At 38.4% G+C, this 14347-nt stretch overlaps 1 long non-coding RNA gene across 7 annotated transcripts in view; it reads right to left on the reverse strand.

Moving 5' to 3' along the window:
• The window catches only part of LOC106558158, a 287505-nt gene that overhangs the window by 267451 nt on the left and 5707 nt on the right, over positions 1-14347 (reverse strand). Inside the window, exon 1 of one of the 7 annotated variants that reach the window (XR_005383195.1) lies at positions 1780-1961. The exons of the other annotated variants lie outside the window; for them this stretch is intronic. This is a non-coding gene — a long non-coding RNA (uncharacterized LOC106558158). Of the gene's footprint in view, positions 1-1779; positions 1962-14347 lie in introns of those variants that run through there. 7 annotated transcript variants of the gene reach the window in all.

Consider the following 14347-nt stretch of genomic DNA (forward strand, 5'->3'; position numbering starts at 1 on the left):
GATGTTTCATGTAAGGTAACTAGTATACAAGGCATGTGTTATGCTTGTTTGCATAGAATGGATCTCAGTTAATACTCAAAACAGTCCTACAAGGTTCGATGCATTATTACCATCTCTGTCTTATAGACAAATAAATGGAAGCACAGAGAGTGTGGGTAAATTACTCAAGGACACAGAGCTAGTCAGAGTCAGAGACAAAATCTAAACCCAGGCACAGTGTGGCTCTGGAGTCTGTCCTAACCATTATATTAACTTGTTTCTCATAGTTCTTGGTTCTGAAAGGTCTGTAGAAATTGGAGTTAAAACTGTGATGAGAATCAGTCAGTTGCTAGAAGAGGAGAATATAGCAACAGCAATAATAACAGGCAGAAGTCAACTTTACCACCCAGTATACACAGTATGTGCTATTACACATGAAATATTCATACATAAATGGACATCAGACAATAGGCCAAGAGCCAGGAAAGACTGAAAGAATCTTTAGGCGAAACAAACGCAATCCAGTGTCCAGCTCTCTTAGAATAAAACTTCAAAGCAGTGTATAGACATGCAGGCAATGCTTCAACTATAGGATATGAGGGAAGAGATCTTCCCTTTAATGCCCTGAATCTTAAGTCTAACTGGTGGAGAAAATGACTTGGTACACATCAGACAGTTACAGACCTCAAAAAAAAAAAAAAAAGAATCAAAAGAGGACTGGCACTATCTATTCCAGGGCACCATCCATAAGATGGCAAGATTTATTGAGACCTTCCCCATAAGCAGCAGGTTTTTTACTTTCTTTCCACTGATTAGCACTTGATGGCTACCAATGTAGGATATGAGTCTGGATATGCTTGGCTGAGTTTACTTAGCAGCAACATGACTAGTGGCTCCAGATGAGACACAAAAGATTATGCTGGCATGGCCTTCTTTTTTGTAAACCTCTCAGTGCCTATAACCTTTTGCACAACCTCCACCTTCTCTTCTTAATTGGACAGTAGCTTGAAACTGTAAAGTTGTAACTAAACTTCCTTTGATTATGGTTCTGACCTCTCAAAAAGTTTTTTCTTTCAATAGGTTGTTGGATATAGGGAAAAAAAAAGTTCTAGGATCAGGTTATATCTGGTCTCCCTCACATAGTCAAGCAGGTATTGGAATTTTCCCTTGATTAGAGGCAAAGGGGCTAGAAACACAGCCACCAAACTGAACATCTTTACCGAGTTCAGATGTAGATCTAGGCTGTTCCTCTCCATTCCTTTCTTCTCCTCTCCTCTTTTGTCCTCAAGAGGTCTCTAGACAGGACTCACCAAGACTACCAGCTTATTAACACACTTCCTCCTGTTCCCTGTAGGGCAAACATGCTGTGGGCAGTCAGCACCAAAACTCGGGACAGCTCCTTTCCCTGGGGCCTCCCAGCCCGTTTCCCACTTGTGGTTTTACTGCAGGGCGATAGTCCGAAGCTGGGAGGTTCTCCAATCTCCCATCCTTACTGTGACTTAATATCAGAGTCTGGTTGAACTGTTAAGTTTATCTGCTATAATATTTTCAGCGTTCTCAAGGTCTAATGGTAGATAAACAGAGTCAGTAGAAACAGGAAATGAATGATCCAGGCTTCAACTGGCATATGCAAATCAACGACTCTCCACTGCTGTTTGTTAATCTAATAAGTCTCAGATGGTTGCTTGGGTACACTTACAATTATGGAAGGGGTGGGAAAATAATAATGTCTGCATCAGTGTTTCAGAGTTCATCTCAGTCTGAGTTAAATCCGCTGGGCTGACCTCCTGGAATACCTACCTCACTGCTTCTAGGGCCTCAACAAGTTCTGCTGATGCTTCTATAAACTTCCAAGAGGACTGGATATCCAGCTCCAGTACTGGTAGGGCAAACCTTAGAAGCTTAAACTGGCATTTCTAGAGTTATTTGAGCATGTATCAGGACATATCCCATGTTTTGGCGGATATTTTAGATGGTCTCTGGCATTCTCATCTCTAAGAAGTAAAATTTTGAAAAATAAATTTTAAAGCATATTCTAGATCCTCTATCCAAAGATACTGATTCAATACACCTCCTAGAGTGGGGCACTAGAATTACTTTTTATCAAACGTCCTATGAGGTGAATCTGAAGTAGTCTGTAGTTTGAAAACTACTGGATTCATCTTCTAGGGGTAGAACTGAACTGATCTCTCATCCTCAGACTAGGGCCTGATTGAATTAGTCCACAGTGGTAAAGGGTACAGTGGCATATGCTTAGCTGTCTTTGGGTCATCACTGGAAAAACCTCTTCCCCTGAGGACAGCCAGTATCTTACCCTTAGAGAACCTGTGTTCAAGAGAGTACTCTAAGTACTGGCAAGGAATATGAATTTTTATGAGCATATCAGTCTCAAGGCAGTCAACTGGATGATGAATGTGATAGTGTTTTTCCATCCTGAGTCTGGAATTTGCAGAGATCTGTAACAATGAAATTACTCTAGTTTAATATCTATACATTTTTGTGCTGATGAGAGCTTATTTTATGCTCCAACGTGTCAAATCAAATTAAGAGAGATGTGAATGTTCTGCAGGTATTCAAGAGGTACCTTTGTGACTCCAGGACATATTCAGTCCCACCACTAAACTCACCCACTTCTGCTTAATGGGAAAGTTGAGGTAAAAAGGGTCATAGGAAAGGTCGGCAGGCTGTCAGCTATAGAGGATTCAAGAGATGGAGAAGGGTCTCCCTTTCCATGTACTTTTACTGAAGCAGCATATCTGTGGTCGGACAAGATATGGCACATTCACATGTGAGTTTCCTCTGTGAGATATCATGAACTTATTATGAAGTAGGGACTGTAAAACATAGTGATTGTGATCCTAGATTTTTAGGCCCTGCTCCTAGACAATTCCAGAAATACTACCTAGGGGAAAAAGTTTCTCCTATAGGAATTATGCTAATCGTGCCAATATTTTCCAGAACCCAATGATAACTTCTACATATGTCAACATTCCTTGAGGAAATGATGTCTTTGAATGTTCTTACAACTCATTTGGGTTCCCACATGAGCTCATCTGTAAGTTCAGACATAGGGAGGGCAGGAACGAGTCAAGGTACACCCAATGGAAACTGACTATAGACCAAGTCTTGGCCAGAGCAGCTGAACACATTTATTTTAGAATTATAAGTGTCTAGATGTCAACTGATACTCTGCCAGACTTAACTGTTGTTTGAAGTTCCTATGAACGTCAGAAAGAGGAGACAGGGATTTAGAGCTCAAGATCCAAACCAGAGCTCTAATTTAATCTCTCATTTCATCCACAAAACATAAGTTTCCAAAATCTGACAGGGCTAAGAAATTTCTTGAAAATCCTAAGTGGATTTGGAGGGTCAGTCAACTGATACTACAATAATGCTACATAACCAACTCACAAAACATCATGGACATACAACAATAAGCACTGATTTAGCTCATGCAATGCAAGTTGATGGAAGGTTAGCAAATTCAGATTGGACTTGGCTGGACAGTTCTGTTCCACATGTCTCTCAACACACTCCTGGGACTGGCAGTAGTCTGGGAATGTTCTTCTGATGAATATAGCTGAAGCACAGGAAAGCAAGTGGATACATCTTCTTAAGGCCCAAGCCTGCACCTGGCACACTGGCTTTGGCTCCTGATACTATTGGCCAAAATAAGTCTCATGACCAATCCCAAAGTTGGGGGGCAGAAAGACAAATTGTAGACCTTTTCTTTAATAGGAGAAACTGAATCACTACATCACAAAAATGAAGGTGATCAGCCGCAAAGGTGACCAACAAGCACACCACATAAGCTGACCACAAAGGGACTTCTGCACAGAGGTGAAGATTACTAGCAGACCTGCTGTCCTAGGTCAGGGCTGCTTCTGCAAAATGTACTCCCTTCCTATGATACCTGGCCTTTGTTACTATTGATTTCAGAGCAAGAAGAATGAATATGGAATTAAATTTCCTCTGGTCAAGGCGTAGCTTCCAAAATAGCTCTCCAAGAGTGAAATGGTGTTCATCCTTCCCCTTAAACATCATTCTTTAAATTCACTTAGCATACCACTAATTTATGTGACTAAGTAAAAATATGCCAAATGCCTTACAAATCCTTTATTATCTAGACACAGAGTGGTACTCACTATTGTACAATAATTACATGGAAAATGAACAACCTCTCTGTGTTTGCCAGGCTTTAACAATCCAACCATCTGGGTGTGGATAGAATGAACTTTGAAATTCCTCCTCAGGGACTTCCAAATGCATTAAATTCTCAGTAGGCTTGGCAGTAATTGTAGAAATTACTGTGTTATGACTACCAAGTGAGAAAGCTAGGTCTATCCTTTGGCTACATAGAAATTATTATAAAATTAAATGTAATTCAATAGGATCTTGGCAACTTAATATCATGTCCTTGAATTTTGAACAGTGTGTGAATCCACTCAAATTGGCTTCCTCTAGTAATATTTTGTAGAGTCATAGAGGAATTAGGACAACATTGCCATTACTTTGATTTTTGGATCATACCTTAAATATTGTTCTGTGTCTTCACAAACTTTCTTGTTTTTCTCTTTTATGTGTCTTGCCAGAATATTTTATCTCAGAATATTTAACCAAGTGCAACTCAGCAGCTGTTCTCAGTTAACATCTTCACGTTAAATCAGTACACATACTGCAAAATAAAACCTGCTTGGGGTATTTGTTTTTAAAGTCAGCAAGTGCATGCATGACTTTGAGACTTGTATTCCCACTGCCCCCCACCCCCAGCATTCTCCAAATCAGGATGTTCCAAGGAGATCAATTAGGTCATTGCACTGACAGTAGGCATATATTTCAAAGACGTAATCATTATCAAGGAAAAATATGATGCACATTGTGCTAGTTGCCCAGAATATCAATTACTAGAAAAATGGATCTGCCTGTGTAACCATAAACACATCTAGACGTCATTGAATTTCATTCTATAGATAATCTCCTTTATTTTTCTTAACACAGAATCCCACCTAGCTTTAAGGAAATATTTCAAAATATTTCCTCTAACATGGCAGTTTACAAATATAAGCTCACCCTATACAGCTAAATTATATGAAGGCTATTTTGACATCTTAATATTTGTTAAAGTAAGGTGTAGGCCACCAAAAAATTCCTCAGGACATGTGTGACAGTGCAACCAGAGGTCATGTTTATAACGTGAACTTACCACCCTATGTACCCACTAGCCTAGACCAGCGGCTTTCACGCTTTCTTGACTGTGACACACTGCAAAACATACATTTAACACCACAACTCAATACATACATACTCACACCCTCAACCATATACACGCAACTGGAATAACAGTTTTAGGAAATGGTACTTGACCTCACTATATGATGTACTCTGATATTTTGCTTCTCTTCTATTTCATTGTGTTCTCAAATGCTGATAGCAAGGTACTGAAAATGATTTCATAGCCCACTAATAGACTGGGACACCTATTAGAGTTTTGGAGAAGTTGCACCTTCATAAATGTCAAAGTCCAGGTTCCCTGGAAGTCAGACTCCAAGGCAAAGCTTTAGTGCTTTGGAAATTTTATCTTGGGAAGGCAAGAGTGGAGAGGAAAGGAAAGTAAGTCAGGGAAAAAGGGAGAACACATATAAAATGGTGCATTCCTAAGCTGGCCACAGGTTCATAGGAGATCACAGATGGCTGCCCGGTCCCAAAGGACAGACATCTCCAGGATGTCTGCATGGAGCTGTCTGTGGAGGGTGAAGGAGGAAGGCAAACTATTAACAGCTAGTTCCTTTCCATGTGTATTCTCCTGTTGGTTAAAATTTGCCCCATTTCAATGTCCCCCACATTTCTGGGTTATGTCATCCAGTTCTTCCAGGGCATAATCTATTCCAGTAAGGTCAGACCTCATGCTGAGGCTGCTGAGGCACCTGCTCATGGAATAGATGCTGACACCCAATCTTATCCCCAAGGGAGCCTGAAATAACCTGAGATGAAGGGATGATTATGGGAGCCGGTGTTTAAGAACCCGGAGATGACACAAGTCGTCACTGTTCTGTAGCCAGGAAGTGGGTTGGGCAGCCAAGGCCTAGCAGTCATGTAGAGCTGAGCACATCTGGGAAAGCCCCAAATCAGGAGCTACTATATTGGGGGGGGGGGGAAGACACAGATCTTAGAGTCCGAAAGCCTAGGTTCATTTCCCTCCCCCTCCACTTCCACTTCCCACATACGTGGCATCCGTGTAAGATGCTTTACCTCTTTGATGGATGATATTAGTACCCTTGCTGAGCTGCTATAAAAATTAGAGAACATGTATAACTTACTCCAAAAAAAAAAGCCCTTTTAGATATTTTATTCTTCTTAAATAGGTTATATTTTTATGCTACTATAAGTGGAATCTTTCTCTTGTTAATGCAATTAAACTTATATACAGCAAACTTGCTAGGGTTTATTCATTTTAATAGTTTATCTATAGTTTTATCCTCTATGCAAATTATCATTAACTGTTAATGACTTTCACTTAGTACTTTGCTATCCCAATGCCCTTTTTTCAATTTTACTTTCTGTGCTAGCAAGAGCCTTCAGTACAACATTGAATAGAATTATAAAAATAGGTACACTTGTCTTATTCCTAATATTGAAGGGAAAATTTTCAGTGTTTTATTTGAATTTCATTTTGTGCTGCAGACTTTTTAAAAATTCAATTTAATTAAAGGATGACAAATTCCTTTTTTATTTCTAGTACGGAGAGGTTTTTTTTAATGAATGGATGTTGAGTTCTATCCAAATATTCTTCAATATGTATTAATACAGCAACATTATTTTTTTTGTTGAATTGTTAATGTGGAGAATAACACTGATTTTTCTATTTTTAAAAAAGCTTGTATTTCTAGGACAAACAGAACTAAACATCTATGATGTATTATTTTTTTTTAGACATAGCTGAATTAGTTTTGCTAATTATTGTATCTATGCTCCTGAATGAGATTCACTGACAATTTTTCCTTCTTCCATTGTTCACATCAGGTTTTGGGTGTCAAGGTTACATGAGCAGCATAAAATGAATTGGAAAATGCTCCCTCTTTTACTCTATTTTGGAATAGTTCCTGTAAAATTGGAAGTATATTTTCTGTGAATGTTTGGTTAGGATCCATGGTCAAACCATCTAAGGCCTGGAGTCAATTTCATTAGTGGTTAGATGACTTTTCATGTGTTCTATTTCTTCTTGACTCAGTTTCGTTGTTACATTTTCCTAGGAATTTATCCATTTCATATAAATTTTCAAGTTAACTGGCATGAAGTTTTCATACTATCCTTTTATTATCTCCTACTGCTGGCGATTACAATTACCTTCCTCACATCATTTAGTTGCAACAGTTCTTTTTTTCTTGATTAATCTTGACAAAATTTTGTCAATTTTATTAGACTTTCCAAACAACTAAATTTTTTGTTCATTCTTTTTACTAAATGCTTCTTTTCCATTACATTAATTTTGGCCCAGATCTTTGTTATTTCCTTTCTTGCAGATTCTTTGCATATATTCTGCTCTTCTTTTCCTATCCTCTGAATATATCATTTATTGGGTTTTCAATCTGTGTTTTTGTTTTGATATAACAATCAACAGCTAAAATTTCTTCTAACTCCTGCTTTGTCGGCATAAGTTTTTATAGCAGTACTTTCATTATTACTCCATCCTAAATGTTTTCTAGCTTCATTGTATTTTCTTTGACTTGTGATTTACTTAAATATATATTTTTAATAGAGGGAGTAGCTCTGCAGCAATAGCTTTCCTCTTATTTTATTTTTCAGAAAAGGAGAGGGTAGGAGGTGGCAGAGTGAGCAACAGAGGGAGAGGGAGAGATTCATAAGCAGTCTCCATATTCAGCTCAGAGCCCCAGGCAGGCCTCAGTCCCACAACCCTGAGAACATGACCTGAGCCAAAATCAAGAGTCAGATGCTTTATTGACTGAGCCAGCCAGGTGCCCCATGTAAATGTATTTCTTAATTTCTCTATATATGGAGTCTCACTGGTTATCTTTTGGTTATTGATTTCTAGCTTAACTGTACTGTGTTCAAGGAACAATACAGAACTTTGAAAATTATTTAGACTTGCTATATGGTCAATTTATGCAAATGTCCTTTGGGTTCTTATACAGAAATCATATTATGCATTGCATGGGCATGATTTATATATGCCCATTTGGACATGATTTTAAATAATATTGTTTAAATATTCATTTTTTTACTGATGTCCTATCTGTATCATCTGACAGGTGTATTAAAACCTTCTACAGTTGTGAATTTATTAGTTAAGTCAATTTTTGTTTTATTTATTTTGAGCTATGTCATTAGGTACACACAAATTTTAAATTATTATATTTTCCCAGTAAATTAAATGTTCTATTACTAGGGGAAGAGATTATGTTTTATGCTTTAAAGCATATTTTGTGTGATATTAAAAATAAGTATAGTATCTTTCTTTTGGCTAGACTTTGCCTGATACATTTTTCCATCTTCCTTTTATCATCCAGTCTTATCCCAATGTTACCATTGGGATAAACAAAGTAAAAATATATATGGGATCTAGTATTTCTTACAACTGCATGTGAATCTATAATCACATGAAAATTAAAGTTTAATTTAAAAAAATGACTTTAAAAGGCATTATATATGCTTCCCTTTATAGAAAATTAAATATCTGCACACTAAAAACATAACTCCTCATGGGCAATTATTTCTTCTTGGCAAACTAAAAATACCATTTTACTGGCTTCTGGCTTTCATTATTGCTATTAGAAATCAGCTGTCAACCATCCCTTGTTAGCGATCCATTTGTTCCTTCTGATTTTGTCTTTCGTGTTCTCTGGTTTCAAGCTAATGTGTTTCCGTGCATGTTTCTTCTTTAATATCTGCTTTGGATTCATTGGCTTTTATGCATCTTTCAATTCTGGATAATTTTCCCTGTTCTCTTTATTATCTCTTTATGAAACTCAAATTAATCTTGTAGCAGATATCTCACTGTCTCTTTTGTGCCTCTTAATCTTTTTCATATGCTCCATGCTTTGTCTCTAAGTGGGGGGGTAGCATTTTTCCAGCTCACCTTTATACAGAGGGCAAAGTGCTCCTGTCCCAGCTTTCTGAAACTCCTTTACCAGACTTCACACCTGAGTTTTGTTTCCTGTCCTGTAACTCTATGAGGAAGCTGAGCTGAAGGTTACTAGGTTCAGTAAATATCATCAAGACAAAACTAAAATTCAGAGGTCACTTAGCTCTCTGGATTTCTATCTTCACCTGCCTTGATTTTAGCCTGATAATTCCTGACTTTATCACCTGCTCATTGTTGTTTTTAAGCACCATTACAGAGTATTTTTTAGTGGTTTTCAGTGGAGGGTTTGCCTGAGTACCTGGCCCACCATATTAACAGAAACAAAAGGTAAAATTATCCACGTAAATTTTTGGATGCAGACAAGGAATTCAATTAAAAAAGTAGCTGTTATTACTGTTAAGCTTGATTCTCCTAGCCGAACTAGCGTATCTGTTACCTTCTTTCCTCCATGGAATCATCATGCAGTTTTTTTTAAATTAGATGTTTTTAAATCAGTAAGGAACTAACTCTTCATTGGTTTTTCTAGTAATAGAATGCCAAGGTTAATTTCTGAATTCTAGTAATTTGAACCAGAAGAGTAAAAAACCATAGTGTTCAAAGACTCTCTGATAAGACAGGAAAAAAGAACCAGCTCCCTTTATTTTAGGTTTGAAAACAATACCTTTGATCATGTAAAACATAGTGAAGGGTTAAAAACAAACAAACAAAACACATCAAATTGTGCATTTTCAAAAAATGAAAATTAAAAAATTAATTTTTCAAGTCCTAAATATTAGTTCAAGTCATAAATATTAGCTGGTTAATATAAAATTAAATGTCTTTTATGGCTGTGTGACTGTACCTGATCAAAACTCCAGTGTTGGGAATCCCTGGGTGGCTCAGTGGTTTGGCGTCTCTGTTCAGCCTGGGGTGTGATCCTGGAGTCCTGGGATTGAGTCCCATGTCGGGCTCCCTGCATGGAGCCTGCTTCTCCCTCTGCCTGTGTCTCTGCCTCTCCTCTCTCTCTCTCTCTCTCTCTCTCTCTCTCTCTCTCTCTCTCCCCCCCGCCCTCTGTCTCTCATGAATGAATAAATGAAATCTTTAAAAAAAAAAAAAAAAAAAAAAACCTCCAGTGTTTGGTGAATGTTACTGTCTCTGTCTGGAGGAATAGGAAAGGCTTGATACCATAGTTTCAGAACCTCTAAACCAGACAGGGTCACTGTACGGATACATGAAAGTCATCATAATCCTAAATCACAGAAGCAAATATGAACATGCCTAAAGGCCAATATCTCCTTACTAGGATCTCTTGCCAAGTTTCTACTGACAGAACTAATTAAAAGAAAAGTGACATTCTTCTACATTTATCTCTTTGGTAAAATATCAGCCATAGGACTAGTTTTTGAACTGTCAAGATAATGGCAAAATTTAACACTTCTCAAGGGAATATGTCAAAGAGAGACCCAAACTATTAACTTAATACTATTGCCCCTTTCCAGATGCAAAGCTACGAATCCAAGGACAGCAGTACTTCAAGAATGGCTCATCTATAAAAACAGAATCAATCATGATAAAATAATTGTTTTATTTGTTTGGTTTTGCCCAGGTATGTTACATGGACCAAAGTTATTGAAATCCTAAACTCTGACAGCTCTTAATTATGAAATTGTCATTAGCTAGCCTATGGAAGGATACAAAAATTTATGAACACTTGGATATTTCCTCACAAGTACAGGAACCATAAGGAAAGAGAGCTTGGGGTCATGTAAGGTGCATCTCCATTCTCAAATGAGAGACAGGCAGTAAAAGGAGGAGAAGTAAGCCAGTTAGGAGAGTTTGGAGATAGTGTGAAGTGTACTGGACCAGTTGTTTTCAAGTTCCCAAAACCAGCCCTAGGAGAGGAACTGATAACTGGAACTAGTAGAGATCAAAAGAGTGAGGAGGCAGGCTTCAGACACCTGCCCAGGATGAGTGTGAACTGTATTCTAGAGCATCAAAATGCACAGGCAGGACCAGGACACCCTACACAATCTGGAACAATTACAGGAGAACAAATATTGGTAAACAGATTAGACACCACTATGAGTCACACTAAGGTAAAAGCACTAGTTACGTACAATTATATTCGATTTTTGAGAAGCTGAGTTTGCTGATATTTAAATCTGTTCCCAGCCTTACACCAGAATCATGCGCTGATAATTGGGGCATTTGAATCAGGAGCCATAAAGACTCACAGTTAATCTTAGTTCCAGAACAAAGTAGAAATTCTATATTTTAAGGGAGGGGAAAAAAACCTATACATTCAATAGATTTTTTTCATCTTCACCTATAATATAAATTGAAAGTCAAACCAGGAACCATAAAATATTCTTTAAAGCATGATTTCCAATACACAATAAAGTCCTTAGTTTTTTACTCCCTTGTACTGTGTACTGTTGAGCCAACAGTATTGTAAAACCATTGAGTTTAATACAATAGTAGTTGCTACCTACTGTGTGCCAGAAGTTTTCCCAAGACACACAAATAAAACGTGGTCCTTACCATTGGAGCAAACGTTCTTTATCAATAGGCCATAAAGCCTCCAGAAGAGCCTTGCATGATTTCTTATCTTTCATATTTAGTGTTTGGTCCATGTGGCTCTAGACATTTACTCTCAAGGCAGGGGCACCATGAATGTTACTGAATGAAAAAGTATCACTCATTTGGCCCATGTATTAGCTTTCTATTGCTGCTGTAACAAATAACCACAAATTCCGTGGCTTAACAGAATACTTGCTATCTTGCAGTTCCATAGGTCAGAAGTCCAAGCATAATGTCTCCCAAGGCATCTCTACTCAGGGATCATAAAGCAGAAATCAAGGTGTTAGCTGGGCTAGGATTTAATCTAGAAGTTCTGGGGGAAGATTCCACTTTGATGTAGAAATCATTTCCCCGCTGATGTAGGACTAGGATTCTCATTTCCTTGACATGTGGCCCTTTCATCTTCAATCCAACAACAGCACCTGAGATCTCTGACTTACTCTTCTGGTAGCAGGCAGAGAAAGATCTTTGCTTTTTAGGGTTTATGTGGTTAGATTATCCTGAATTATCTGGGGGCAGGCCTAATCTCCTTATTGTAAATCTAGCTGGATTAGTAACCTTAATTATATTTGTAAAGTCCCTTTTGCTATGCAACATAACATTCACAGGAGTAACTTCAGAGTGCCAAGATGTTCTGCGTTCCACAAACCATTTGATTCCAAGTGATATAAATGGTAGTTTAAGCCAAAAGGGAGCTTTTTGGTGAACTGGGAAATTAAGGAATAATGCTGCCTTCATCTTGGGTGAAGCCATGCCTGAAGATTTAGATCTCAGACTCCATCTCCCAGCTTGGTCCCCTGGCAGGTCTGGGGAGAGTGGTCTCATTTTTTCCTACTATAGATAGATTTACTTCAATTCCTATTTTGCACGTTCCCAGATCAGTGACCCACAGAAAAAAGGGAACTTCTCTATTCTAATATCCGGTAAGAGCCCCACATTTTGGACTTTGAATTTAAGGAGAGTATTCCAGTAATGGGAAAGGTGTTGGTGCTCATTCATTCTAATACCATGATAACTCATTTTGATACTGAATCTCACTATATCCCTAGGAGCACTCTGGGTCATGACTTTTTCTTACCTTCTTGCCCTCCTATGGTAGACACAGTAGTACCCCACGTATGTCCCCTTTAACAGCTAGTGTTTCTACTACCCAGCCTCGGTGTGTGCTGCATCTAACAGTTTGTACCTGCAACTTTCTCCAGAACATTGCCCTTGCCCGACTGGAATATCTCATTTGGAAATGCCTGTGAGGTTTCAATATCCCCTACTCCAAAGCAGCCAATGATGGACTGATAGGGAGGTATGAAAGTTCAGCCTCCTTGCCTAAAATATACACCTCCTAGCTAGACTTTACCTAAGACCATATCCTTCCATAGATCTTTGTTCTTACCTATACCATTTCCCTCAGTTTCTACAAGTTTTCCTGAAAAGCAACCTCTCAATAAACCATGGGCACCTCAATTCCAGCATCAGGCTCTGCTCTTAGGGAACCTACCAAAACACCTCCTGACTCCAATTGTCTTAATGTCCCACCCAAATTCTCATTTTTGCTCACCTCAGCCAGAGTTCATTTCTATTGCCTAAAAGAACAGAATTCCTCCAACTACTACTCTAAGAATAGGGGAAAGAGGGGAAAGAGTTCTTCAGGATCGCACCACCATGAGGGCCACATAAAGTGAAAAAACAAGTTGTGGTGAGAAAACTACTTTTGAGTGTCTTAAATCTCTGACTAGTTTGTATGATCCAAGAGAGCAAGAACCATGTGCTAGTCACCTTTTTATCTGCCAGAGCATGTAGCACAAGGCCTTGAACAAGACAGATGCTTAATTAATAGGAGCAGACCAATTTCACAAAGGCCAATTCCCCAAAGTGATTACCGTATCAAAAGACAATGTGGAAACAGACCAATTGGAATGAAAGTATTTTTCTCATTGATCATATTAATTACAACTAACATTTGCCTAACAAATTACAGTTCACAGAGTATATCTACATACGTCTCATTTACTCATTTCAACAATAATTCAAGGTTGAGTTTTAACAATAGCCCCACTATTGTTGAGTTTTAACAATACCCTCAGAAAGGCAGAGACTTGCCCAAACAGCAAAGCTAGTAAACATTTAACAAGAACATCTGCTCCAAATCCTATATTTCTGAGTACAACTTCCATGGCAAAGGGGGTTACCCACACATACCTACATGGTCTTGTATTTTTCCAGAAAGGACCTTATACTTGGTGTTCTTGGCACCTAAGATGAAAGAGAGTGACTAGACGGTGATGATGACAAAGTGTATGGAGCTCTGTAGTCTGTGACTTCTTTCAAAAAGGAGATTAATAGCAGCATAAAGTCAAGCCACAGAGGATGCCTAAATGATGTGTGGAAGACAGCAGGGGATGAAGCAACCAGGGGTATACGAAGGAGCAAGGAAAACTTTGTCCCATTCACAGCTCAGTCAGATTTTATTGTTGCTCTCCTCTAATTCCTGGCGTCTATTGTTTCAGCTGCTGAGCACTCTGAGTTTCTTTCCCCCAGCAAAAAGAAAGCCAATCTAATTTCTCTTCAATTATAAAGTTTCACTCACATCCTTTAAAACATAATTAATGAGGGTGGTGTGTGGCCGCTTCCAAATCAGGAGCCAAAACTTTCCCTTTAACCATTAAGAAAACATCTCCCACCCAGGGAGAGAGCTCTCCTTGCTTGTTCTCG

The sequence above is a fragment of the Canis lupus genome, chromosome 33 (genome assembly GCF_011100685.1).
Source record: "Canis lupus familiaris isolate Mischka breed German Shepherd chromosome 33, alternate assembly UU_Cfam_GSD_1.0, whole genome shotgun sequence".
In the NCBI taxonomy this organism is placed as follows: Eukaryota; Metazoa; Chordata; class Mammalia; order Carnivora; family Canidae; genus Canis; species Canis lupus.